The sequence below is a fragment of the Falco naumanni genome, chromosome 4 (assembly GCF_017639655.2).
Source record: "Falco naumanni isolate bFalNau1 chromosome 4, bFalNau1.pat, whole genome shotgun sequence".
Lineage (NCBI taxonomy): Eukaryota > Metazoa > Chordata > Aves > Falconiformes > Falconidae > Falco > Falco naumanni.
Window position 1 is genome coordinate 99,848,547 of NC_054057.1, and position 25,868 is coordinate 99,874,414.

The window sequence follows — 25,868 nt, forward strand, 5'->3', positions numbered from 1 at the left end:
ACACATTCCTGATTGGTGAGTAATGTCTCTGCCTCTGGGAGATTAGCTCAGAGCTCTGCAGCCTGAAACAGCCTCAATTCAGCCCACTGCAGTGCTTCCCTTGAACAGCCACTCTCCAAGGACCGCATGTCTCTCAAGGGCAAGCCTACAGAGCCTTCTGTAGCACTTTGCCTTCAGGCCTGAGACAGCTCAAGGCAAGAATAATGAGAAGAGGCTTGACAGGAGCAAACCAGAACAGGCACAATGGGAACACACCCCCTGTCCCTGCAGGAGCACAGCAGAAAAGCCAGCCTCTCGCTGGTGCATTCGCTGCACCTGGGTCCCAAGCTACCGCCACAGCAGGGGAGAGTTTCTCTTTGTGCGTCCACCACAGGTCTGCCTTGCACCGGGCTCAGATCAGCCTGTGACTTCAGCTCCCACTCTGGCCACATTTCCCGTTGCTGGGTCAGTAAACAGAGCAAAGAGCTGCAATACACTTGAAAGCAGAGCTCAGCAACCATTAAGTGCCTGGGTGCAGAAAACAGAACAAGGGCTGCTGCCTACCAGTCTATTATGATTTTGGCATCTAACAGTCTGCAAGATCCACCAGGAGGACTCACTTCGGTGTCTGCAGAATATTTGCGCAGATGCTGTTATTCCATCACTCATTTCTGTACGTGGGTGCTGACCCAGGCTACTCTCTTGACCTTGCAAGAAATAAAGCCTCTGTCCCACACAGGCAATACTGCTTCCCAAACCCTCTCCCTTCCAGATCCTCCTGCCACAGGGGCCAGCACAGCAAGTGGGAGGATCACAGCACTTCACCCTTTGCAAAGAGAATTTCGTGCGGAAGCAAGGCCAGGCATCCCATGCACAAACAAAAACCCAGTGTCATTTGCCAAGCCTCTCGCACATTTGCCATGCTTTTTGGCATAACCTGGTCTGCACAGCGCAAGCAAGCCCAGCGGAATTAAGCAGTGGAATTGCACCTCAAGCCCACAGTTCATCTCTCCTTTATGTCACTTCTGGGTCCCATTCACTCACATCAATTCGCCTTGCCCTGAATTCAGAAGCTGTTGAGAATAGGGACTGCACACCTCAGTCCTCAGAGAGGACTTCAGAGAGTATTCCTAGGGGCTGAACAGGTACCCTCAACTCCTTCTCCCTCTGCCGGGACATTGGTGCTGGCCCAGATTAGTACCCCTCACAGAGTACACACAGCTGTACACTCAGCTTCACAGCAAATTCGGATGTGGCAGAGCTCCCTCACCCTCTCAGCCCCCTGCACTGCTGATGGAGAAACAGTGGGATACCTGTGCTCTGAGGCACTGCAGGCTGCGCTCTGAGCACCCGCCAACTCCCCTCTCCAGCCCCTCAGACTGTCACCTGCTTTTCCCCCTCCTCCTGCTCCTCAGGGCTTCAAACAGCTCCATGTAGCAGCTCAAAGCGGTGCAGGAGGAGAAGACAGTGTCAGCATGAGGGAAGAAGGGCCCTGCTATCCCACACCTTTGAGAAACTCACATGTTTTGTAAGGAACGATGCTCCTTCTAACACTGCTGCTCTTGCTCAGCCACAAAACCCGTATGTTTAACCTGTGCTGTGATCTGCTTCATGGAACTACCGGGACTTGATTTCTATTTTACATCCTTCCAGCTGAGAAGTAATTTATTTCGGTGCCCTAGGCAGGAACTTGGTTGCCTGCAAAGCCATCCCTGTCTGCCTAAAGGAGGGAAATAAATCCATGATCTTACCCAGTGGCAACAGACCCCAGCCTTGGCCAACAGCCTCTGTCCAGCCTGCCACGAAGCTCAAATCCCTCCCAGCCCAACACAGGGCCAGAGGGGCCGGGGTGCTGTTTTCCAGCCTCTGGGCATTTTACTGTTCCAGGCACGATCCCTCCCCCAACCCTGGTCAGAAAGGAAAAGCCGTGGGAATGGAGCTCAACACCCCGAGGTAGGCTCACCCCTCGCCGACAAAGAACGCTTAACTCCCTCGGTGCCGGCGGGCAGCCCTGCGCAGAGGCTGGGCCGCAGGGACGCCTTGCTGGCCGGCCCTCCAGCAAAGGGTTACGGCTCCAGGACCGGCCGCATCCTGCTCCCCAGGCCACCGCTTCCCCACAGTGCCAGGCTGGGCGCAGGGGTCAGCTCCGCACTGTGCCACGAGCGGAAGGGCAGCCGGGGGCAGACCTGCCACTCGCCCCGGTCCCTCACGCTTTCCCAGGACGCCTGTCGCTCCTGCTGCCCTACCTTCTGGTGTTCCCATCCTCCACCTGCACAAGCCGGCAAGCCACAAGAGGAGAGCGCTTTCCATCCTTCCACGCTCCCAGCAAGTCTCGGAGGCTGCCCACTTAACAGAAAAATATCTTCATTATTGCCTCAAAGCACGTTTTCTCCCTTTTGCTCCGCATGCTGCTGTATGAAAGCCGTACAAAGTGGGGCCCTCGCTCCGTGCAGAGCGCGCGGTCAGCAATCAGCCAGCATGTCAGGAGTTAAGTTAGCATTTCCATTCTCCTGACCTGCACCAATGCTGGCTGAATATCGAGCTATTCTTTGCAGCTTGATAAAGCATGAGAAAGCTAAAGGCCTCACACACTCCTCTTTTCACAGTTTGGCCCGCTGCCCACAAGCTGTCACTCCCTGGCACCCAGGGCAAAGAGAGAGAAGGAGGCCAAACTGCAGCCAGCTGCAATGAATCACTCACTCCCCCCATTCCCTCCTCCCCAGGGAGCCTGGATCCCTCCTTCCGGCAAGGGGATAATGTCTGCCTGGCTACGCTGGCTTCTTTCACTGAAAAAGCCATCCTTTTCGGGAAGGGGGGGGCTCCTATTGCAAAAGCTGCTGCCACTGAAAAGCTCAAAGCAGCTCCCAGCAAGACTGAAGAATGAGGATTTCTGCTCAGCAGCTGGATGGGAACGCACTCCTGCAAGTGTTCAGCACAAACACCACTTAAAAATCTGATGTTGGCTATTCGTCTAAATTGCAGGAAATTCTAAAGAACAGCTCAGGCACAGAAACTGATTTGGAGAAGACTGCTTATCCTTTCATGCCCTGTTTGTGTGATACTTATTTCGGGGACTGATTCCCATTGCAGTCCCTTCCTAGCTTCCCTTCTCCCCCACACTACAACATCCATCCCTATTGCCATGTCGCATCCAAGCCCTTCCAAACACCACCACCATCCCCTCATATTTATTTTGATGGGTTCCATCATACAAACTCTTTCCCCACATCACAGCTCCTTCATTTTTAACACAAAACAGCAGAGGGAAACACATCCAAATCTCAGGGTCAGTGGAGTCCAAGACAAAAAATGCAGCTGAGAAGGCACAGGAACACTAAGGTCATTGTGTGCCTTTAAGCACTATAAGGCCAAGTTTAGGGAGCAAAGCCTTTGCAAGGTAAAGCAGTCGGCTCTTTCTTTCTGAGGAAGGGAATATTCATCCATAAAACACATACGAACTCAGCCCCTCACCATCAGCCTTGGCATGAGCTAACCAGTGGCACATGGATCCATCCACACAGCACATGGGATACTTTCACCCACTCATTTCTGTCCCCTGCAGAGTCACTCACTGCAGGCAGGCAGCCCCTGCTGGAGCAGGGGACCTCCCCCCCCAGGACAGAGAAAGGAGCTGCAGGCTGCACTGGTACTGCCGAGAGCGTTTAACTCCAAACCTGGCAAAGTCTTGCTGCCTCCAAGTAGAGATGAGACGTGTCCTTCCCAACAACACATGCTGCCACCTCCAGCACCCTTCTTCTCCCACTAGCAAGTCTCTACCCATCCCTGTCCCAGGGGCTCACACCCCTAAGAGCCATACAATACTGCCCACCCCGCTTCCCCCCTAAGGCAGCCACTTAGACTCCAAGTTCTGTCCAGGGGCAGTGTGCTTCAAATTCAGTCGGTGCCAGGGCAGGATTATACGCTTTTCTCTCTTCCTGCGCCTGTGGGATGATGAAGGAAGAGTTGCACAGCTCCCACCCGGCAGCCAATGTATATTTCAAACAGTGAGAAACCCATCGACTTTGTTTGGGTCACCCAAACGATCTACAGAGGGTTTTCTTTTATTATTGTTGTTGTTTGGGTTTTCAGGGGGTTTGTTTTTACAAAATCTGAAACAGCACAACACAAAATGTAAACCATTAAAAGAAACTTTGTTTAAAACAAAAAAAGTGGGAAGGACTTTCACTGTTCCTAAAGCTACTTTCATCACAAACTAAACCAAGTCTTTACACTCTTTCAGGGACGCAGACTGTTAAGAATCACAAGTAACAACATGCAATGCCATTTTATCACATACTCTGTCAAATGACATGCTACATATGGATTTATCCCTTATGATATATTTATAGCACTCCGTAAGGTTTCTCTTGCCCTCCTATACATCTACATCAGTAAGTGCTTCCTCCACAACACCTGTGGCTATGAAACTAGTATATTGAAAAGATTATTACACTGAGCATCCTTAAGTTAACAAGCTCTGGAACTCAGGTTACTCCTTGTGCAAATTAAAGGCAGAACACTCCCTCACTGTACAGACACACACAGTTTCGCTGCAGGAACGTCAGCTCATTCAGCATCACCCTCCTCTGCCAGAAGGATCTCTAAATGCAAAACTTAATAGAAACAGTTAATATCCAGAGTGTGGCTCTGAGCCACTTGAGCTCTATATGTAATATAATCGGGTTCATAATGCTCAGAATAGCACTCTGGAGTCCTAGTACAGACTAAGACCTCACTATATTAAGTGTTGTGTAGATAGTTGTTGAGGTGCAGTTTTCTCTTCTGTAAAATTGCTGAGCACCATATACAGGAACCAACCATAACCTATATTTTACAGAAGTTCGGACACAGGAGAGCAATGTATACTTTAAAAATGTCTTTTTTTGGCAGCTAAATCAAGTTAGTATTTTCACAGACACACTGGGGGGAGGGAAGGAGGGGAACACTGAGGTTACTCTCTCTCCAGAGCAGACAGGCAAAAGCCCAGTTCAGCCAAAGCTCACTGAGGCTCTTTATGTTCCCCTTCAGTGACAGAGGTCACTTGTCGAAGACTGAACCAGATCTGGTACTGGACTGCCTGCTAAGCACGCTGGCAAAAGGATCTGAGCTATATGCCCTTCTCTGCAGTTGTTCACATTTCTTCAGGACACTAAAGGCCTGGAGTAGGTCCCAATGCTGCTTGCACTGCTTTTGCTAAAAACATGTTTTCTAGCTCCAGAGTGAAATTTGCCTTAAATTCCTCATGCTTTAAGGAAAGGAAGCCCATACACAGGGTCTATGAAGAAGGTAATTGCTTGCGTTTGCCAAAACACGTGATTTATCCAAACTGTAATTCTTCTGGCACACGTTTCAGGATATTTTCCTACCATAAATACAGGTTAGATTCATGTTTGAGCTGATCACCCTGTGATCCTCCTCAGGTTCACACTGCACAGCGGGTGCTGCAACCTGCTCATACTTTCCAAGCATCCAGAAGTCACAGCTCCTTAATTCATTGATTTTTAAGAGGCACCAGGTCACGCTGTCTGGCCTTCAACTGATCGCAGTTCATGAGCATTTCTGGCTTAGGAACTGTATGTGTTTGAAGTGAATAGAGACTAGATGCCTTTTGCCAAGATGCCTGAGGCAAAGGCCTCAGGAGAGAAATCTACCACTTCCCAGGCTGATACAAATGGACAGGCATCCCTTCACTTCAATGTTTATTCCCCGTTTGTGAAAAGGCTGGGAGAGCTGGCTATTCCAAGGGGGAAAGGAAGAGCTGTAGTCTCCACAGTTGCAAGCAGTGTACTCGAAGAAACATCTAACAAGAGAAAACAGCAGTAGACAGCTGAGTACTGAAAGAGGGGAGCCCTCTGCAGAAACAAGACAAGTAACTCTGCAGAATGATCTCCTCGTATAGGTTGCTCCTTCAGATCAGCACTAGCCTGAATGCCCTGATGCAGTGAGAGAAAACACTATATGATGGGGAACAGGAAGGGACTATGTATGGACATGAGCAGGAGGAGGCTACGTATGAAGAAGGACATTCTCCTCTCAGCTAAAAAAAGCTGTGGTTTTCCGCACTGTTTTGCCTTTCCTCTGCTGTGTTGTTTCCCAGCTGAAAGGAATTCCATCAGCCCGTTGCAGCATTTGATCAGAGCCTGTCCTGCCTGCTGCCCCTGGCATGGGGCTCCCCAGGGACTGTCAAAGGGTAAGGGACAGAAGCAAAAGGGGGCACTAAAAATGTGCCTGCCAAGGCCTGGGTGCCAGCATGTTCTCCCAAGCTAAACAGAACAAGTTGGAAGGCAGGAAGAGAAACCATCACAAAGCTGTTTCTTAAACCAGATTTACAAGGATACCGTGAAATAGAGTAAGGTCATGGGTGAGGGGAGACTGAGCAAGTTAATGGCTAACCAGCAAGAGTGCCGTGAGAAACAGCAACCTGCAACAGATTTTCACGGGGAAACACCAAATCCAAAACTGTCACCTGCAGAGCAACTGGGAGCTGCCACTGCCTCCACTCTTCCCGTACCACTGCAATGCAATCGTAACTACAATACTATCCTCCCCGAGTCCTTGGTCCTCTAAGACAAGGTCACACTCAAAACTATCTTTGATCTTTTTTTGTGTGCCATGAGCGATGAGGATCTGAAAGTTAGGGTTTGGCAATTAAAGAAACTGCTCTGAAAATGTTACTGGATATTTTTGCCAGAACAGGCGAGAAGAACCTTCCAACTTCTTGAAAAGGTAGTGCATACAAAGGCAAACCAGTGCAGAGCTGCAGGGACAGCAAAAATGTTAGTCCCGCTGCTGTGCTGGACATTCCCAAGGCTGTCAGTGTGGCAGAGGATGAAGCCGGCTGCTGCTTTACCAGTAGTCACTCAGGAAACAAGCCATCAAGACCTACAAAAATGCTGGTGGTCTCATGAAGAGCAGTTTCTAGGAGAAAGGATATCTCATCATTTTGTATTTTCATAAGGATATTCTTGACCATTGGTTGAATAATGGTTTTTTGTTCCAGACTACAGCTTTAAAAAAAAACCTAACACGTGAGCCTTCCTGCTATTGCTTTGCCATTCAAGACGTTGTCATTGTCACCTTTCAGATGTGTAAGTATAAGAGACAGCAGCAGCTGAGCTGTGGTAATTAGGAGGGAGAGATGTGCAGGCCTTGTCTCGCATTTTTCTGTTAAGATGCGGTTTACACTCTGGCAGGTTTAGCAGTCCCCAGTGAAAATAAGCCATCTGCATCTACTCCAGCAGACCATCCTCATTTCTGAACCCTTCAAACAGATCTTGAAAAATCAGCATTGCCTCCCTGCTCTTTATCAGGCCCAAATACAGTCACAAAACCATTAATTCTCTTACAGTAATACAGGAACGCTGGCTCTAGACCTCTTTGCAAGACACCTACTTCAAAAAAGTTCTCCCATTTTATTCAAACATCTACCGAGTTCAAAGTTTCACAGCTCTCTGTACTTGCAGCAGGGAAGCTGAGAAGGTCAGGACCAACCTCATTCAATTCTATTCACAAGCACCCTTCTTGAGGAAAGCCAATAACTTTCGGAGGGCCTCTGCAGATTTTGCTCCACTGCTTTGCACGCTGAAGAATGGCTGGTTGGTAATCCTCTTTTCACTCAGTGAGCACAGACTCAAAGGTTTTCATCCCTGTGAGCTCAGAAATTTCCATTTCCATGTGAGAGAGACGTTTTCCTGGCAGTTCTCAAAAGATGCATTTGTAAAATAGGAAACAACCTCAAGGAATGCTAAAGCAAAGGAAAAAAGCTTTACGTGGACAGCCTTTCTACCTCAGCCAGGAAAGGAAATTCCTTCTCAGCACTGATGCCCCATAAACACAACCTACTCGGCAACTACCAAATACTTGATCAACACAAAATGACAGGCTGTCCACCCTGCCTTGTACAAACACCCAACATTCTCCTAGGTGTTGGTTTCAGAACAGATGGGGCAACAGCCACCAACATCTCAAAAGAAAGAGTAAGTCCAAAAATCATCTTTGTGTGTGCATGCCAGACAAGAAAGGACAACAAGGGCTGCATATCAAATGGCTGGGACAGATGACAGAAGTAAAGGTACTCTAGTGAACTCTCTACCGGGAAGACAAGCTCACATCAGTGATTTTTAAACTTGTAGTCCATAGACTTTTGTCTGCAAAGGTAATTAAAAAAGCAATTCCACTGCTGTATCTCTACTGGAAAATGTTTAGAAGTCTGCAAATCCAAAGAGGTTGAAACTTGCTTCTTTCAAGTGCAAAACATTTAGGTGGCCCAAAGCCAAGTCCCAGAAAAAAGCCCTAGTCAGTAGCTCTGGAATGCCAGCTCTTAACACAAACCAAAAGCATACAAACCCTCTGGTCGGGCAACTCACAGTACCATCTCCCACCAAAAATGCACTTAAAATTGCACTCTTAAAATTGCAGCTATCGTTCACCTCCTTGATTTTATGCCAGGGAAACCCAACTGAAGTCTTACTTTGACACTCTCCAAAGTACTCAGCCTAGCGAGCTTTTTTTCTTACCTTGCTTTGGGGAATTCCTTTTTAGTGCCTCTGCAAAGAGAAACAAGAAGGCTTCATGCCACATCAGGCAAGATCCCTTCCATCACTCCCAGCTCCTTAGCAAAGGCATTCCTGAGGCACACTATGCCCTAATAAATCAACGCAAGTGCTCCAGGTTTCCCCGGCAGCTAGAAGCTGGAATTCTGCAGTGAAGGCAAACACCTCCCCAGCTAAAGCAAACACAACCAGGGAGCCCCTGCTGAGCGCCCACAGCTACTGTCAAAGGAGGGATGGAGAGAGAAGGTAGGGATTGCAAGGCATCTGGCTGACAAAAGGCAATCTAACTTAAAGACATGAGATAGCCATGAATCCAGCCCTGACCTAGGCATTCCTTTGTGCAGGCATGTGCTTGCCAAAACATTTTATCAGTGCAAAACCACAAAACTTCATTTTTAGAGCAATGACCATCTTGCCCAACACGGGGATGGTAGTTCTGCTTTTAAAAGCATTTATTTTAGCATTTAGAAGGCTCATACAAAAGATCCGGAAAAATTACAGAACAAAAATAGCCCAGTCTTAAGCAGCTTATAGCTTAACTCTAAAATAAACGAAGACAAAGGAAACAGCACTGATCAGTATGAGCTACAGTCAGCTCAGCAGAACAAGATGACTGCTGTTTCCAGGGGTAAAGGGAGGTGTTTGGGTTTTTTTTTCTTTCTAAACCATATAACAGAAAAGACCTGATGAAAGATTTTATAAAAGAATTATTAGGTGGGTTGGCATACATTTATGGGCCAACCACTTCTCACACAGAAATGAAACCAGTATTTTTCAAAAGCAGCACAAGGAAACAACACAGGCTAATGTTACCAGACAAACAGCAGCAAGACTCCAACTTCCAGCACTAACATTTGCTAGATTGCATACAAAAAAACCTAGATGAGCTGCTTCAATACCTCATTTTCAGTTGCACTTGGCAAGTAAGGGAAGGGAGTAGCCAAGGCAGGGCTGAAACAGTGACACTCAAAAGCAAGAGCTGACTGCCTCAAATGCTGTTACAACAGGCAGAAACCCATCAATACCTTAAAAATAAATCCCATTTACTAAAACAAAGGCACCTTCCTCAGACAAACGCTGAGAGCTGGCGTAAATATGCAGATTTCAACATCTCCCACTCCCCATGGTTATGCTCTCCCACAGGGAGTTTCCAGGGAGAACCTTCAGTGCGTGGACGGGAGGTAGCACAGGGTAAGCATGAACAAATCCCACTTATATCTGACCCGGTCTGTATCACAAACCCATGTCTTCAGCTTCCACGGCATCACCTGGAGCCCTCACTCTGAGGCCGCTGTAAGGCACATTTTCCTTCCCACTCGAAGCACCACCAGATTCCAGTCTATAAGCAAACCCGACTTTAAGGGAAATCCTGGTCTAGCTACAGGTGGTTAATTGAGAGACACATGCCAGGCAGCTAACAGTGCACAGCAATGGTGGAAAGCCTGCAGATCCATCAGGAGGTGAGTGCCAGGAGCTCCCCCCGACCACAAATCATCCCCCCAGCTCCCCCCTCCCGAACAAACACAGGCTGCTGAGTGAGATTCAGCCCGCAGAGCTGTGCACTGTTTGGGAAGACCCCGAGTGGCAGCAGGGCACTTGGAAGGCTTGGGTCTCAAGAAAGGAATCACAGATGAATGTGTTGGGTGAAGGACTCGTACATATGTATATGTGGAGAGAGACAGACACAAAGGACGGCTGGGGGATGGGAAAAGAGACAGTGAGACTTGTCTCCAGGCCTTGTGCTTATTTTGACCTTTCGGTTAAAGATTCTCCGAAAAGGCACTGTTCAGCCCCAAGCCTGATTAGACGTCTTGGGAAAAACAGAGCACATGAATGAGCACTGAGCCATAACACAATCTTGATATTCCCACCCATCCATATGGCCAAAAAAAGCGAAGTTCTTCAGTGCAAACATTGGCAGCAGCAGTATGAAACTAATGTGTTAATTATCAGACTTTGCAATCCAGCACAGTACAGAAATTGCTGATGCTGGCTATTATATAGTCAACCAGAAGCCAAATAGAACAAGTACAACATCAGTTAACCCTTTCAGAACAAAGTTAATAATTTGCTAATGACAGGTTTCTGGAATGTGTAGACCAAGGTCTGTTTTTCAAACTTCTTTTCTCAGAGATACCTTTAAAATGTATTTGGTATGGCAAGATCTCCATCACTCACAACTCTTCATTAACATTCAGTCTCAAACTCGGATGTTTAGCTTAAATTCAGGAGAGCCCACTGCCCTGCTTTACACAACATCAGACTAAGTGAGCTCAATGATTTGTCTGGCCTTGTAAAACCGTAAGTTAGGTTTCAGCCTGTAAATGATCGTAAATTATCCTGAAACAATCACAGGCTAAACTACAACACTCAGACTTACTTCTCGTATAGGATTTTCACACTGAATGTAAGACAAGATTAATGAAAATAGCTGAAATTACAAAAATGCAGTTGGAATTTAACACTGCTCCTCAGTGTACATGGGTCTACGCACCAACTGCTTAATAAAACTCCACTTTCCTAGAAAGTTTAATCAGTAAAATAAGTACCACAAGACAGATCGGATAGAAAGATCCGTGTAATGGTGAAAGAAATAGTGTGAGAAATATAAAGAACATTTTGTTCTCAGGAGACATCTGAACTACAAACCTCGGGTTAGCACTCCCATCACGAACAAGATTCTTTATATCCAGGATGTACCACTTATGTCGCATAAAACACTCAGACATAAACAAAGTTTGGGAGGAAAAAAAACCAGGGACAAGGAACAAAACTGCATCAGTCTTGAGGTTATTTCTAAAGCACGGAAAACCAGAAATCAGTTGCAGCAGGACTAGTCAAGAGTCACATAATTTAAGGTGCGACCACTCTGACTTCCTGCCTACCGCACAGGCGCCATTCCGCTTTATCCGCTCACACCTCCACAAAACCCATTAAGTGGTTCTGTGAAATGTAGTGGTTTATGGCATCTAGACTAGAGGCCTCCGGAGGTCAAAACATAAGTTCACTACTCCCCTAGCAGTATGCTCCAATGGCTTCATCATTCTTTCTGGCAGCAAGGCCAGTCTAATTTCTTATTTGTTTGCCTTCTGCCTTGAGCCATTAATTCCTTCTCTGCTGGATTAAAGAGTAGCTCCTCGGTTAAAGCACGTGCATAATTGACTAAGTCACCTCTCAATAGCTTTTTTGGCAATCAACAGCTCAGTCCTGTCAACCTCTCGCTACAAGGCACCTTCCTGAGTGCTTGACCAACTTTTTTTTTTTTTTTTTAAATATCAATTTGATTGTCATCCCTCCACCCTGCCCCCTTCCTCAGGGGTCCCTTCTTCAGGGTCACTGCTTTGGTGAAGCACACAATTGGTGAATGATCAGTGTCCCTGGCACACAGAAGTCTGTACTTGCCTCTATCAGATGGATTTTATTTTACTAGACCCATTTTACAGCATAACAGAGGAGCTACAGAAATCATAGACTGCAAAGATTTTATCAGTTAACAGTCAATTACCTGACTCTGAGTATAAGGAGCTCGTATCTTTCTTAGTCACCATTTAACCATTTCTCCAAAAGCTCTAAGGAAAACTTCACTACCTGATCCCCTTTCTGCCAAAGATTTAGGTACTATTCAGGATTTTCAAGCAAGAAAATCCCAACAGACCTGTCATTTCCAGCCGCAGTTTTGAATTTGCCCCCAGCATTGCCTGCTTCTCTGCTGAATCAACATTAGCAGCAGCTTTAGATTTATTTCCAGAATACTGATGAACTACTGAACAGCACAGAGTATAGTACTGATACTTGCTGAAGACACCTGCTAGGAATACCACCTTCCAACACGTAACCCATTATTTCAGGTGCATCAGCTTTTTTTTTTTTTTTAATTAAATAATGATGAGGTACGGTGTTGATGTTGGCACAGATCAATTATTCATACCATTGTACGGCTCCAAGTCAAACATTCTAAGAAACACATTACATGGACACAGTCACCTGCTGCCGTGTACTCACGTGTTTCTTTCCAGCTGCTCTACCTATTAAAACAACAGAACCCTGCAGAGGTATATATCCTCTGAAGCAGACATAAAACCTAATAACTACCCATCTCAAATCTCCCCAAAGACCCGAGTTATTCAAGATCATTGCAAGAAAAGCATTAATCCCTTGTAGATGTTAACCAGGCGCTCAACATCACGAGGACTAGTGCCTCCTACTACTTCTCTTCTAGCAGAAGGCCCATTGAACTTCCACCTTCAGCCAGCATTTCCATTTAATGACTGTTCTCATTTTGCGCTATACGTCAAATGCACATTTAAGTTCACAAAGAGCACGTGGCAGAGAGCTTACGTTACGCTCTGTGTGCAGGCAGGAGCACAGGCCAAGGCTTGGGTGCAGGTCAGCATGACAGCTGGCAGGGCTCTGCCCATTATACCACTCAAAACAACTCCAAAGCAAGTGCAGAATGAGATGTGGCTTTTATCAATCCTTACCTTGGTATTTTCATACCAAGAAACTTTCTTCCCATTGTGAACCCCCCCAGCCCAGCTACCCCAGAACGCTAATACCTGGCTGTCTATCAGGGACACTATCCTCTTGGATGAGGTCCTCAACCAAGTTCCAAGCAGCAGGAACATGCAGCCTACGGAAAACTGGTGGCAGGCAAGGCTAAGCATCAGCTTTAACAGCAGAAAGTCTGCTCATATTTATGCATGACCGCTCAAGTGAACTGCGTGACTGCTTTTGTTGATCTGCTCTCAGCAATCTATTCTTTCAGCAGGAACATCAGGAGGAAGCCACGCTGGGACTGGGCAAGGGAAAGTAAGCACCCTGTGGACATAGTGAATGGGACAGAAAATTCCCCTACAAATTCTGTAAGTTTATTTGCAGCGATGCTCTACATTGACTTTTCTAGCAGCTTTTTGGGACACCTTCACACATCAAAGCCCAAGCCACAACACAGCAGTCATTTTGACTAAATCTACTTTAGAAATTGATTAGACCATTGATTTTTTCATAGCTTAGATAGAGACAAAATGACCTTTCCATCCCACAAAAAACAAAGGGAATTAACACATGTAAACAGTCATTTTAAAGAACTGTTTTGCTTCTTTAGAAGGGAAGTCCTCTAATACTTTTTTTTTTTCTTTTCTTGCAGCTCACAAAAGATCAATTCCCCTTCCTTCACTTGAGCTTTCCACCTTTCTGTACCAAACAGGCCAAAGGGACAAGACTTCTTACAGCATATACAGGAGAACAGCCTGAAGACAAACCCAAGACTCAGATCTTCCTATAGGCCACTGAGTGGGGTAAAGAAATCAGTAGACTGTAGACTATTTGTAGACTAACAGTTCTATTGCAGCCAAGTGAAGCAGCATCGCAGAGGATGGTTCCCAGTAGAGAGAACAGTTTCATAAGCACAAAAAGTTCAAGGCTGTCTCTACACAGAGAAGAGTTTTCCGAGATGTATTCTTCATTACAATGGAATAACAAGGCTGCTCCATGTGTTCGTATTGGCTGAAACCATTTCCCTCGTGAATCACTGCATACATACGATTTCTACCTGCTTAAATTAAACACATTGCATTTTGGGCGAAGTTCCATCATTAAGACCTTATGCCTTCTGGTACTTCCTACGTGGTGCACTTGGGGATGCAGATTACAATCCTAGAGCTGAACAGCCAGGTGCCATTTTTGTTTTGATGATCCAACAGGCTCTGGCAGCTCGCAGAGAACACTGAGGCTGTCATTGTTACTGCAGCACCCGCCAGGATTACACTGTGCTGGCAGCACTGGGAGGATGGTAAACAGATGCACAGCCCAATGGCTTTCAAACATTCAGGAGGCAATACAGGCAAAGGAAAAGGATGGAACCTCAGAGCTGCAAGTGCAGGTCATTCTCCTATAACAGCTCCGCTCAGTGCTACAGCATCCTGGGACTTGCACATTGCTGCTAACCACCTGTGCCAGACACAAACCTTCCATCAGCAACAGAATAGAAAACTGCAAAACTACTTCACCATAAACGTTTGTGTCTCATGGCTGCAGGAGCAGAACGTCAGCATACAAGTTCTTCCCAGCAGGATGCCCATCACCGTCATCATCTGGAAGGCAGACACTGTTTAGATGTTACTTGTCTGTAGCTAATGAGTTTGGCATTCATAGATCCACTGCAAGAGCTGTTGCTATAGCAGGTCTGTGATGGTGTGATACTGTAGATGTATTTGAATGGTTAGCTCCAAAATAACACGAGTCTGCAATAAGGCCATCAGCTTGCCTCCTCTTTACAACTTTCATTCACAGACTTAAGCAGAGACAGTTGTCCTCAGTGTTGAGAAGCCTAGTTATGCATTATGGAACAGTACCCAGTATGAATACAGATCTTTAAGGAAAGCTTCATGATGCCACCACCCTGTACATATAGGCCTTGGTACCACAATGCAACAACGTGATTATTTGCAATTGTTGCTGGCAAGCAAGCCTTCTGTATTTTGTAGACAGAAAATGCTCAAAGTTCAAGCATCTAGAACACAGTACCGTTACTACAACACACTGGAATGGTTTTAAAATACAATAAGCCAGAAAGCACAGTTGTCAGAACTACCCCAGAAGCCTTTAAGTTCGTGGCACTCTGCGGCTGAGCTGGTTACTGAGGCTACTGACACAGGCTTTCACTTCCCCTGCAGAACAGTTCAGCGTTGAGAACGAAGGGGCCATGGTGACTTGGGCACTATAAGGACAGAGACATGACTGTCCCAAGCCCAGAAAAAGCAAAACAGGCTAAATGGCTCTTTCATCTGTTCCTGTGCAGCTGCTCATATGGCCGTACTGCCAGCACACACAGCCCCTGCTCCCAGTCTCTGCTGCTGCGGCGAGCAACCTTGCAGGTAGAGCTACCCTCTCGGTAATGCAGAGGCCAAGAACAGCATTTGCAGGACAGCTGCTCTACCTCACTGCTCCTTTTTCTTTCGCTCTACATCATCTCAGCCCTGCTGGGCATGGAGCACAACAGACACTCCAGCACCGGGACTCCAACTGCCTGTTACTGTGGCCAAGGAGCTCGGCATACTGAGTCACTCCAGGATGGCAGTGCCACAGGGACTGCTCTGCCTTCTTGCCAATTCAAATTTTGCCTGTGCTGCCAAGAGGACAAGCTGGTAGCAGACACCCAGGGCCATTTTGTAATTGTACACGCAGCTCTGTTGGCTGTCACGCTTCTGGAAAACAATTTCTAGTTACAAATCCTAAAATGACAGAAAAAATTACATCAAGGAAGCAAACCCTAAGAGTCAGTGCTACCCGTTGGAGCAACGGCAGTCCCCCAGAAGGCATAGTCCTGCGAGGGAACCACACCTCTTCACTGCAGCCACAAGAAAGCTGCACTGACATGCAGGCCAAACAGCAAAGAGCCCTTACAATCCTTGCCTTAAATTTCTCTCAGCACTTGCAGGTTGATGTGAGGAGTAATCCAACATGTTTCAGCTGAGCTATGGATCAGAATGTAAGTGCACAAATGCCTTAACAGAAATGCCCAAGAAAGGCAAGATGTCACAGTGATATTAAGATTATTGGCGTTTTATAAATTTCCAAATAGTTTAACTATTTTTGAGGTCACAATTTGACAGAATGCTCAATCAGATGTCTACTATTAAACTCAATACATAAGTGTCCCTAGGTCCTTCAACATCTCTGCAGTCTCATTTCAGCAATTTCTCTCAAAATGCTGAACTAGCTGAAAAGATTTGGCAAATAAACAAGAGCCCCTCGGTTACTAGTTCTCTATTTCTCACAGTGGCACACATAGCTCCCAAGCACTTAATTCAGCTGCACACCTGTTTTACCATTCTCTTGGACAGAATCATTCAGTAATGGACTGCAATCTGTATGCAAGAGTTGAGCAGTATGCAAAACCAGATCAGAATACTGACGGCTGTGGGATTCAGAAGTCCAGGAAATGCTCTTGGACTAGAGATCTCCAGCACACACATTTTTTGGCTACACTGAAGGTAGGAGACAGCACAGGACAGGGGAGAAGAGATCATGACTCTGGTGTGTGGAAGACAGCAGACGGATGATCCCTGAAGCGTTACCAAATGCTCTCGCATATGGTAATTTGCTATTAGGTAATTCACCAACAGAGTTGCTCTATGCAGCATTTTAAGAAGGTTAGTCTGATGCAAAAAGTCTTGGGATCAAAGCTGAAAGTGCTAGAGAGTTGCTCCATGGACATTAACTCCACGCTGTCCAAAACCCTACACCAACTTCAATGCTAACAATATGTGTCTCCTGTGAAGACAGGCTGAGGGAGTCAGGGTTGCTGAGCTTGGAGAAGAGAAGGTCCTGGAGTGATATTAGAAATAAATTCTTTACTGTGAGGGTGGTGAGACACTGGAACAGGTTTCCCAGAGCAGCTGTGGATACCACCCCCCTGGCAGTGTTCAAGGCCGGGCTGGATGGGGCTTTCAGCAATCTGGTCTAGTGGAAGGTGTCCCTGCTCATGGCAAGAGGGTTGGAACTAGGTGATCTTCAAGGTCCCTTCCAACCCAGACCGTTCTATGATTCTGACAATGTCTGGTCTGGCAAGAGCACCTCTGAAGCCCTGGCTCCTGTGCTTTAAATTTTTGTTGTCTGAAGAACTTCCACCCAAGCACAGAGCACTTGCAGGGCACTGTCTGGAGCATCTTCTTAAGCATTTGTTTGGCCAGCTGTTCACAGAGGTTGACATTTCTTTATGGAGATTAGAGAGCCCAGGAACTCCTCACAGGCTCACACAGGAGGACAGGGACATGGCCATGTCAGGGGCACGGCAGAGGGATTTCAAGAGCACAGTATCCAGGAGTCTGGACCAGAGGGTGGAAACAGGCTGCACTCGGTTCTCAAGGTAAGTCTGGGAGGCCACCTAACCAAAATGAGAAATGGCGCGGTATAGGAGAGCTAAAAGAACTGAGATTGAAACAAAAATGATTTTAAAATAGGCACAAAAGGGTAGAAACTTTAAGCTGAAAACACTACTTTATGTAGTAATTTTCGCAATTATTATAATAGGATAAGTTGTCAAATATACCCATTCTATTTACAGAACGACATGCAATTTAGTCAGAAAACTAGTTTCATCAGCATGGACAAATGCTTGAATACAATCAGCTTCCCCCACCTGCACAATCCCAGGTACAACTACCCTCCTGCCACAACAGAGCTGCAAGGAAGGGCAGGATGCAAGGAAAGACCGCATTCTGCTTGTGATAACTTCAGCAGCAGCATGAATCCCATCACTGCAGCTCAGTTGACAGGCAATACTAAATTATGCTGCAATAAGCTGACATGCATGTTTTTTCACTGAAACCCAGAAGCTCCAAAGGCAGCACTGCCTTTAAATTCAGAATTATGGAAAACTGCAAAAAAGAATGAGAATGGTGATGACTTGAAATTCTCTGCACCTGCAGATACACAGCTTGTTAACAACAGCGCTCTATTTAGTTAATACCTTACAGCTGTGTACCCCGATGGCTCACCACAAATTCCAGGTGGGTATTTAGAGCAAGTGGTCTTGCAATTCCTAAACTCCAACGCCCAACACAGAACCAGCCTAGCTAAGCTACCACGAGGAACAAAGATCAATCCACCTACAGCCCCAATGACATAGGGACCAGAGACTTTTCCCCATGAGACAAAAGGGGAACAGATACAAGTAGCAAGATAAAAATCACAACATTCCCGTACTTCAAGAAGGGAAATGAATTATCATTTCCTACAAGGCAGTAGCTGTAAAGTTGCAGGAATTTTGGAAGCAGCAGCACTAGTGCAGAGTAGAGAGACGGGGGACGAGGGAAACTCAACCCACCAGTTCCATGCTCTTCCGTAGCTGAACTTCAAAGCCAAAAGCAATGCAAAAATCTCACGTTTGCCAGGCACAGGAGAAGCATCCTCACAGTACTTGCAGCGCTCATACTGCAAGCAAATAACTGCAGTTCACATCCCATTAGACCCTGATATCTGGGAATTTCCTTAGGATCTATATCGTTTGAAGATTCACCTCACATTTTGATCGACACCTAAAATCTTCCTACCAGATCATGCTACCACAAAGTTCCTTTCTATTTCACCTGCCACCCCCCACCCCCCTGCCTTTTGCTTTCTTGGGAGTGGCCAGTAAGATTTAGAAGTGAAATTCTAACATTAAATTCAGGATATTAGAAATAGTTTAAAAGTGGATCCAATAAAAAAAAAAAATCAAATCCACCTAAACTGACACCATTTGTTTCTTTTTCACTGCCCCCCCCCCCCCCCAGTATTGGGAGGTAGTACTTAATTCTAGTTAATGAAAAGGAGACCTAAATTGCTTCCTGCAACCTCAAAATATCTCAGATATCTTAAGTTACTACTTGGCTAAAAAAAAATTATTAGCAGTGAAAACAAGTCCTCCGCATTTATTACTTAAGCAGCTGGAGAGAAAAAGCAGAGCCTTAAAGAGATCACACCAAAGCACTGTGGTTCTTCCATTAGTTAAGGCTGCATGTCAGTACAGGTCGAAATATCCTGCTTCATGTTTTTGCACCTTTGCAGCTTAGCAAGTCTGAGCTCCAGCAGCTACAACCCAGGCCAGTTTATTAAGCAGGGGCACACAATAGTTACCACTATAGCATGAAAGCTGATCCTATATGCTTCTAGAGAGCTAGATCCTCTAACATTTTTTCAGGGTCCCTAGACTCAGTATGCCAAGGGGGAAGATCTTTTGGCTCTCATCAGTGTGTAACACATGAGATTACTTTCTGAACTGAATTAAGTGTCTACTCTGCCTCCTGGAACAACAGTGTCATGCCACCAGGTCGTGCACATGCTCTTAAAGTCTCAAATGCTTGTCCCTGAAAAACACACGCAAGAATTTTCTAAGAATTGTCTTCCGGCACCAAGATCAAACCAGACAACGCTCAAATAACGATCAATATGAATCTCCTCTAAAGACATCATCACAACCATCAGGTCAAAGACACCTCCAATAATAGGACAAGAAAAATGATACCAGCACAATGAAAGACCAGCTGGCACATTCCCATAAAGGCAAAAGCAGCCCTCCTGTGGTTTTGATGAACAGCAGAAGATGAATCCTTTCAGATACAGTAATCCTGCAATCAGATACTCAAGAGAACCACAAATAAATGTGAATCAAATCCAGGGCTCTAACAGATTATGGGGAATGCAAAGGAGAGTCAGTAGAATGCACCAGCTGTCCAGCGCTCAGAGCACAAAGACATTTCACTGAAGATCCAGGTGAGCGAGAAGGGCACCGGTCCAACCCTTGCTTCCTGAAACTAGCTTGTATCTAGAGGGCTAATTCTTACAAGAAAGCAGGCAGGCTCATGCCTCCTCTGACTGCTACCACCCTGCACAGCCTGCAAGTTGGGATAAATCAAAGCCCTATCATCTTCCTCCAGGATGCCCTTGTGCAAGATCGGGAGGGTTCTGCTCACAACTTGGCTACAAAAGCCAGTTTGAAGTTTCAGGAGAAAAAAAAAAGAAACAACAGCTACAAACAAACAAAAAAGGAACTGATGGAGAGGCTGCCCGGGAGGAGGATAAAACAAAGTCCTTGTAAGTTTGCTTTGACAGGCAGCAAGAAGGACTGAGACAGAGAGGAAGATGACAGAAGAGAAATGAGTCTGACTGATGCAGAGGGAGACCTTTTACCACAAAAAATACTGAGCATTTGTGGGAAGCGGTTGCTTCACCTTCTTCTGAACTTCCCCTCATCCGCTGTTCTCCCTCCCCAGGTGACACTAAAACATAAGGCATTTCTTCTACTGGAAAAGATAGCATGCCTCCGTGTACACAACACTGCTGTCTAAATTAACCACCCCAGAAAGCAAACAGCAATAGTGGAAGACAGCAAGTGCAATTACTTTTGTTTTCCTGTTGGATAGTGCTGGTGAGCACACACCCCACACACAGGCAGCCTGGGTGGGTGCTTTTTCCTTCGGAGCACACCCAACATACAACAGGCATTGCTGATTTGGCAGGCAGTCTCTCTCCAGGCACACGGGGCCACCTTCAGCAGCAACAGATACTTTCCAGACTTGTTCAGTCCTCGCAGTCTCTGCTGACGCTGCTAGGGAAGCCCGAGCGTGCCAGCAGCAGCAGCGCTGGCAGAAACAGCCCCGCTTTGCACAAAGACTGGCACTGAAGCGAAGGGAACGGCTCCGTGCGCTCCATGCAGCTCTGCCAGCTATTCCCTCTGCCCTTATATGGGAACATCCCTGGCCCCACCGGGAACAGGATGCTGGTGGACACGGAAGGTAAGGCAGTACCTGAGCTGTCAGCACGCGAGGGCAGAATTCTTCTTTTCCGAAAAGCAAGCAGAGCCCAGGAGCCCAGACTCTTTACAGCACTTAAGCGGGAGAAAGCAGAGATTAAGGAGTGTCAACAGCTGACAGTCTGTGCCCACCTTTCTCAAGAGAGTTATGCTGGTAATTTTAATCTTATTAAATATTGTTAATCGTATTACTAACCTAACTCTTTTCACATGTTGGAAGAAATTTAAAGAGAAAAAAATCCATATACGACCATGCTACGTTAAATACTTTCTAGCCAAATCTCAGTTCAGGGCGAGTCCCTGGCTTGCAGATTCCAGTTGTGCTACACACCGGTGTGGATGAACATGGAAATAGTCTGCTCAGCACCAGATTACCAACAGGTCACCTTCCCTGCCCGATTCTTCTCTGTCCATAACCCGCTTGCAGTCTTCTCCTGGGATTCTGCTAGACATTCCTGGCCTCTCAAAGTGACCCTATTAAAATCTATGCAATTCCATGCCCAGTTTATAACAATCAAGGGGAAACACCAATTTCTCCATTAGAATGCAAAACCACGTAGTACAAAAGCCCAGTGCATCAGCTGCCTCCTGAATCAGGGCAAACGCCTCCATCACTGGCTTAGCACCCAATGTCACAGATACATCACTAATATCATGCTCATCAAATTCTGCATTTTACACACAAGACATAATACAAGACTCCTGCGACCTCCCTTCAAAAAGTGAGACCAGAAACGAGCAGGCCACATTCAACACTCCACCTTACACAGAACAAGGCACTTGTTTAGTTAAATACAGACCCTGCTGTTTTACAACACTCAGGATCGTAGCCCCTTCCTTTATAACTACAGCAGCCGTCCAGGTAATTCTCTCAGGACTACTCCTGTTCCAGACTGCTGCCCTGAGATAAAGCAGCAGTCATAGAAAGTTTAGATTTGAGAAAAGAAAGATCTCAAGTTGCACTGATGTAACAGAAAACACACCTGCATAGGGGGCCCAAACACTTGCTGCAAACTGTTTAAAAGGAATGTGTTCAAGGTGGAAAACGAGATCTCCAGAGCTACAGGACTTCACTCCTCAGTTTCAGTACAGACAGTGAAATCAATGCTGAGGGGAAAGAGGTGAACACGTGGCCTTCCAGAAGTTAAAGGTATTGTATTTGACAGAAAGCCACCTTCTAACAGTTCCGTTTGGTTTTTTTACTGTTGCTAGAAAAAGTGTTGAACAGATTGAAGAAGGCAGACAACTTAGCCTCCCCTAGGTTAATAATCTAAATAAATGCATGTGTAAGTTAGCAAAACAGCTTTAATTATTAAGCAACTGTGCTTGCTGTAGAAGGAAGTTATTGCTGCCTCTGAGGTTGAAGTTTCAGGAATACGATGACACTGCCTTGTAACTATTATTTTTTTTTTAAACATTGCCTGGCTTCAGCCCCTGCTTGCTGCCCCACTGCTCGCAGCTGGCCCTCCAAGCCCTGGAACAGGGCTGCTCCCTGAAGACAGTCTTTCTAATCAGCAGAAGGACTGAGAAGTTACCTTGAGCTCCCCAAGTAAAAAAACCCCTGGCTCTCTCCTGCACTGGAAAATTCTTATCATCCTCCGAAAGCGGCACCCGCACCAAACCTGAAGGCTGCACCCACAGGACACAGGTGACAGCCCGGTCACAGCCCCGGCCCCAGCACCGCTGGCGGTTCACACGGCGCTTCTCCCGCGTCCCGCGCCGGGTCTTTACACGGCCGCGGCTGCCAAACGCCCGCCCGGCACAAGGCGCCGGCTCCCGGCACGGAGCGGCCCCGCCACCGCCGCTTCCCGGAGGCACGGCGGCCCCAGCGCGCCCCCGGGGCCGGGCAGCACCCCCCGCCCGGCGCCCCCAGTGCTGCCAAGGTCGCGGTGGACGCACCCGCCGCGCCCGCCCAGCCGCGGCCCCGCGCCGCCGGCCGCCCGGCGGAGGGGCTCGCCCGGCCGGCCCCCGCTCCTCACCCGACCGTGGGGCCGCGACGCCCGACCGGCCCAGCGGGGTCGGCTCGGCGGGGCGCCCGTGTGTGCGTGCGGGGAGGGGGGCACCCAACCCCCGGAGCCCCCCGGCTCGCTCCGCGCCGTCGGACCGCGGCCCGGCCCCGCCGCTCCAGAGGGGCCGCGCCCATCCCCCCACGCGGAGACAAAGCGCGGCCCCCGGGCGGCACCTGCCGCCGGCCGCTGACCCCCACCAGCGCCCCCCCCCCGGGCCGGGCACGGCGGCGGACGGCAGCCCGCGGCCACCCTCCTCCCGCCCCCCGCCGCGGACCTCCCGTCCCCCGCCGCCCCTCACCTGCCGCGGCGGCCACCCCTCTCCCCGCCGCGCCGCCGCCGAGGAGCGCTGCCCGCACCGAGCCGCGGAGCCACGGCCCCGCCCCCGCCGCGCCGCGCGCCGGCCACGCCCCGCGGGGCACGGTGCCCCCCCCTCCGCCACGGCCCCCAGCCGCGCTCCTCCAATAGCAGCCGGTCTCCCTCCGGGGCCACGCCTTCTAGGCCGTCCCGCCCCGCCCCCGCGGGGTCCCAGCGGAGGCCGGCTGCCGGGCCCCCACGCTCGCGGCCAGCGGCGAGACCCCATTGGCTGGCCCGTGGCCCCCTGCGCGCCGCGGCCACCTCCCCGCTGCAGCGCCCGGGCCCCGCGCTGGGGTCTGCCGCCACTGGGCCGCCACCGGGCCGCCACCCAGCCCCAGGCGCGGCAGCCCAGGCGCCTAGCCGACAAGGGGCTTCTGTCGCCTCGCCACAACGAGCCTCCGCGCTTCACGGGGCACCGCGAAGCCGCCGCCTTGCGAGGCCCTGCGAGGGACCCGCGGGCAGGCGGGCCGCTGCAGCCAGAGCGAGTGGCGGGTGCCAGCCGGCCCGCAGGGCGACCCGCTGCCACGGGGGCGGCTGCGGCCCCTGGCCCTCCTCAAACCGAGTGCTCTGGAAGAAACCGCAGCGTTTTGCTTCTGGCTGGTATTTCATGGCCACGTGCCCCGGGCACTCGCTCGGCTGGCCTGGGCCAAGGGGCGAGAGCGAGCAGGGATCGGCGGCGACGCGGCGTGCGCGGTCACAGGGAGCAAAATCCGACAGCAACCCCAGTTTCTGCTTACTGGGAAATCATCCTGTGCACACACGGTGGTGGGTGGCTGAGACACAGCCCACCCAGCTCCCCTTTGCAGGGCACGTGGGAGCCGGGGCATCAGCAAGATTCAAGAATGTGGCGAAAGCATCGCTGTCTCCAGTTATAAAAGAGCAAAGGGCATACCATTCCGGTTGAAAGTCAGTGGATGCAAAAGCATCATAAAGTAGAAATGCCTGAAGCGATACATGTAATATAAACTGACTGCTGGTTTTGTGATTTTTATTCCTGTGAAGCTGGAAGCTCCAGTCATGAGAAGAGCGGAGGCTGGTGCTCTGTGTAAGAGACAGAGGCATTTCTTGCCCCAGAGAGCTGACTGCATAAAATCCTCTCTCTGAATTAGGGGTAAGTTCTGTCAGTAACAGCTCTGCAGAGGGACAGAAGTAAAGCTCCCATTTTTCTTGCTCACACTGTAACTTCTGTGTTCCCCAGATGTGCTGGACTCTGTTGTGTCGTTGATCAGCAAATGTACAGTTAGCCTAACAAGTGACTTGCTATACATGCAGTGACTGACTGTATATTCTGAATACAATTACGCAGCCCAACGGACATTTGCCTGCTGAGCTGACTGCCAGATGTTTGGAAATCCCAGACAAAAGATGAAGCTATGCCTTTACCACCCAGCCGCCAATTCTGCATGGAAAAACAGGATGCCTCTGACACAGGAGCTGTAGATTAAAGCAAACTATGAGGAAGAGGGCACAGGAACTGACCTGGCTTGTGCAAAGCGCAGAATTTGCTGTGTGCCGGGGTACCCACCACTTTTTGGCTAGATGAAGCTACAGATCTCCAGACACAAAGCTGTTCTGAAAGTCTGCATCAGGCTTTCCTCCCACATGCATTTCTGACATTTCACAGGAACATAGTTGGTACAAGTCCCATGTCTAGAAGTGTCATTAAACATCTACTCTCTTTGTTACCATCCATCAGCCTCTCACACTCCCACCCCCAGCCCAAAAAGTGACTATTCTATGAAGGAAAAAACGTCTGAAAGTAGAGATGCTGAACAGTCCCCAGGATCTGGCAGCATAATCACAGTCCCTCAGAGGAAGGATGATTTTGGAGGGAGCTGCCAGTTGCCTCTCTAGACCTTTCCACCTTGGCGTTTTATTATGCTGGAGTCCTTGGGGCCCACTGTATGCAGAGCCCATGAGGACTCTCATGAGGAGATGATCCCTTACTTGCCCCTCTCCCCACACAGAAAGAAAACATTCTATTACCACACCCTACCCCAGGAATCACTCTTCAGGTTAAAGCTCACTGAACAGAATATTATCATCTCACTAATCAGACACATTTTAACGACACTCAAATTGCTTCCACCAAAAGCCAGTTTTGGTGACTAAGAGCATTAAAAAAAAAAATAAATAGTTTTTCTTTGTTCCAATCCATTCCTGACTCAAAACACTAATCCCCTTTGTGCCTTTCCTCCAGAGCCAGTCCCAACCTGCAGCCCCTTCCATCTGGTAAAAATATCTGCAAGCTTCGCTTAAAAAGCAGCAAAAAGCCCCATGAGAACACAATGGAAAAAGAGTAGCTTTTCCTTCTGCCCCATGCCAGGGCTGGCACAGGGAGCTGGCTGCAGGGTCTGCCTTGGGAGCAGGGCAGGAAGAGCTTCTGTGCACTTGAAGGATGTGGTAGTGCCCCCCTCCTGCCCCTCTTTACTGTATTTAGAGCCCTCCAGAGTGACAAAGATATTGTAAAACCACCATGGGATTACATGTTCTCTCTTCAGGGAGGAGTTTTGATTGGTCTGCAGAAAGATCTTTTGCAATTCTTAAAAATAAACTAGAGGAAAAGCTAGTTCTCAAACATTACACAGCTGAAAACAGCATCACACAAAGAACAAACATACTGAGGAACAAATTTAAACAGTTTTTGATTTCCATTTGTTCAGAAGCTTTTTTAAATGT

General features: G+C 48.1%; 1 protein-coding gene across 1 annotated transcript in view; it reads right to left on the reverse strand.

Annotated features, from left to right (window-relative positions):
* The window catches only part of PLXNB1 (plexin B1), an 82,079-nt gene extending 58,888 nt beyond the window's left edge, over positions 1-23,191 (reverse strand). Inside the window, exon 1 of the mRNA XM_040592225.1 lies at positions 23,134-23,191. The gene's annotated coding sequence lies outside the window, so the exon portion shown is untranslated. The remainder of the gene's footprint in view (positions 1-23,133) is intronic.
* Positions 23,192-25,868: the final 2,677 nt, after the last annotated feature.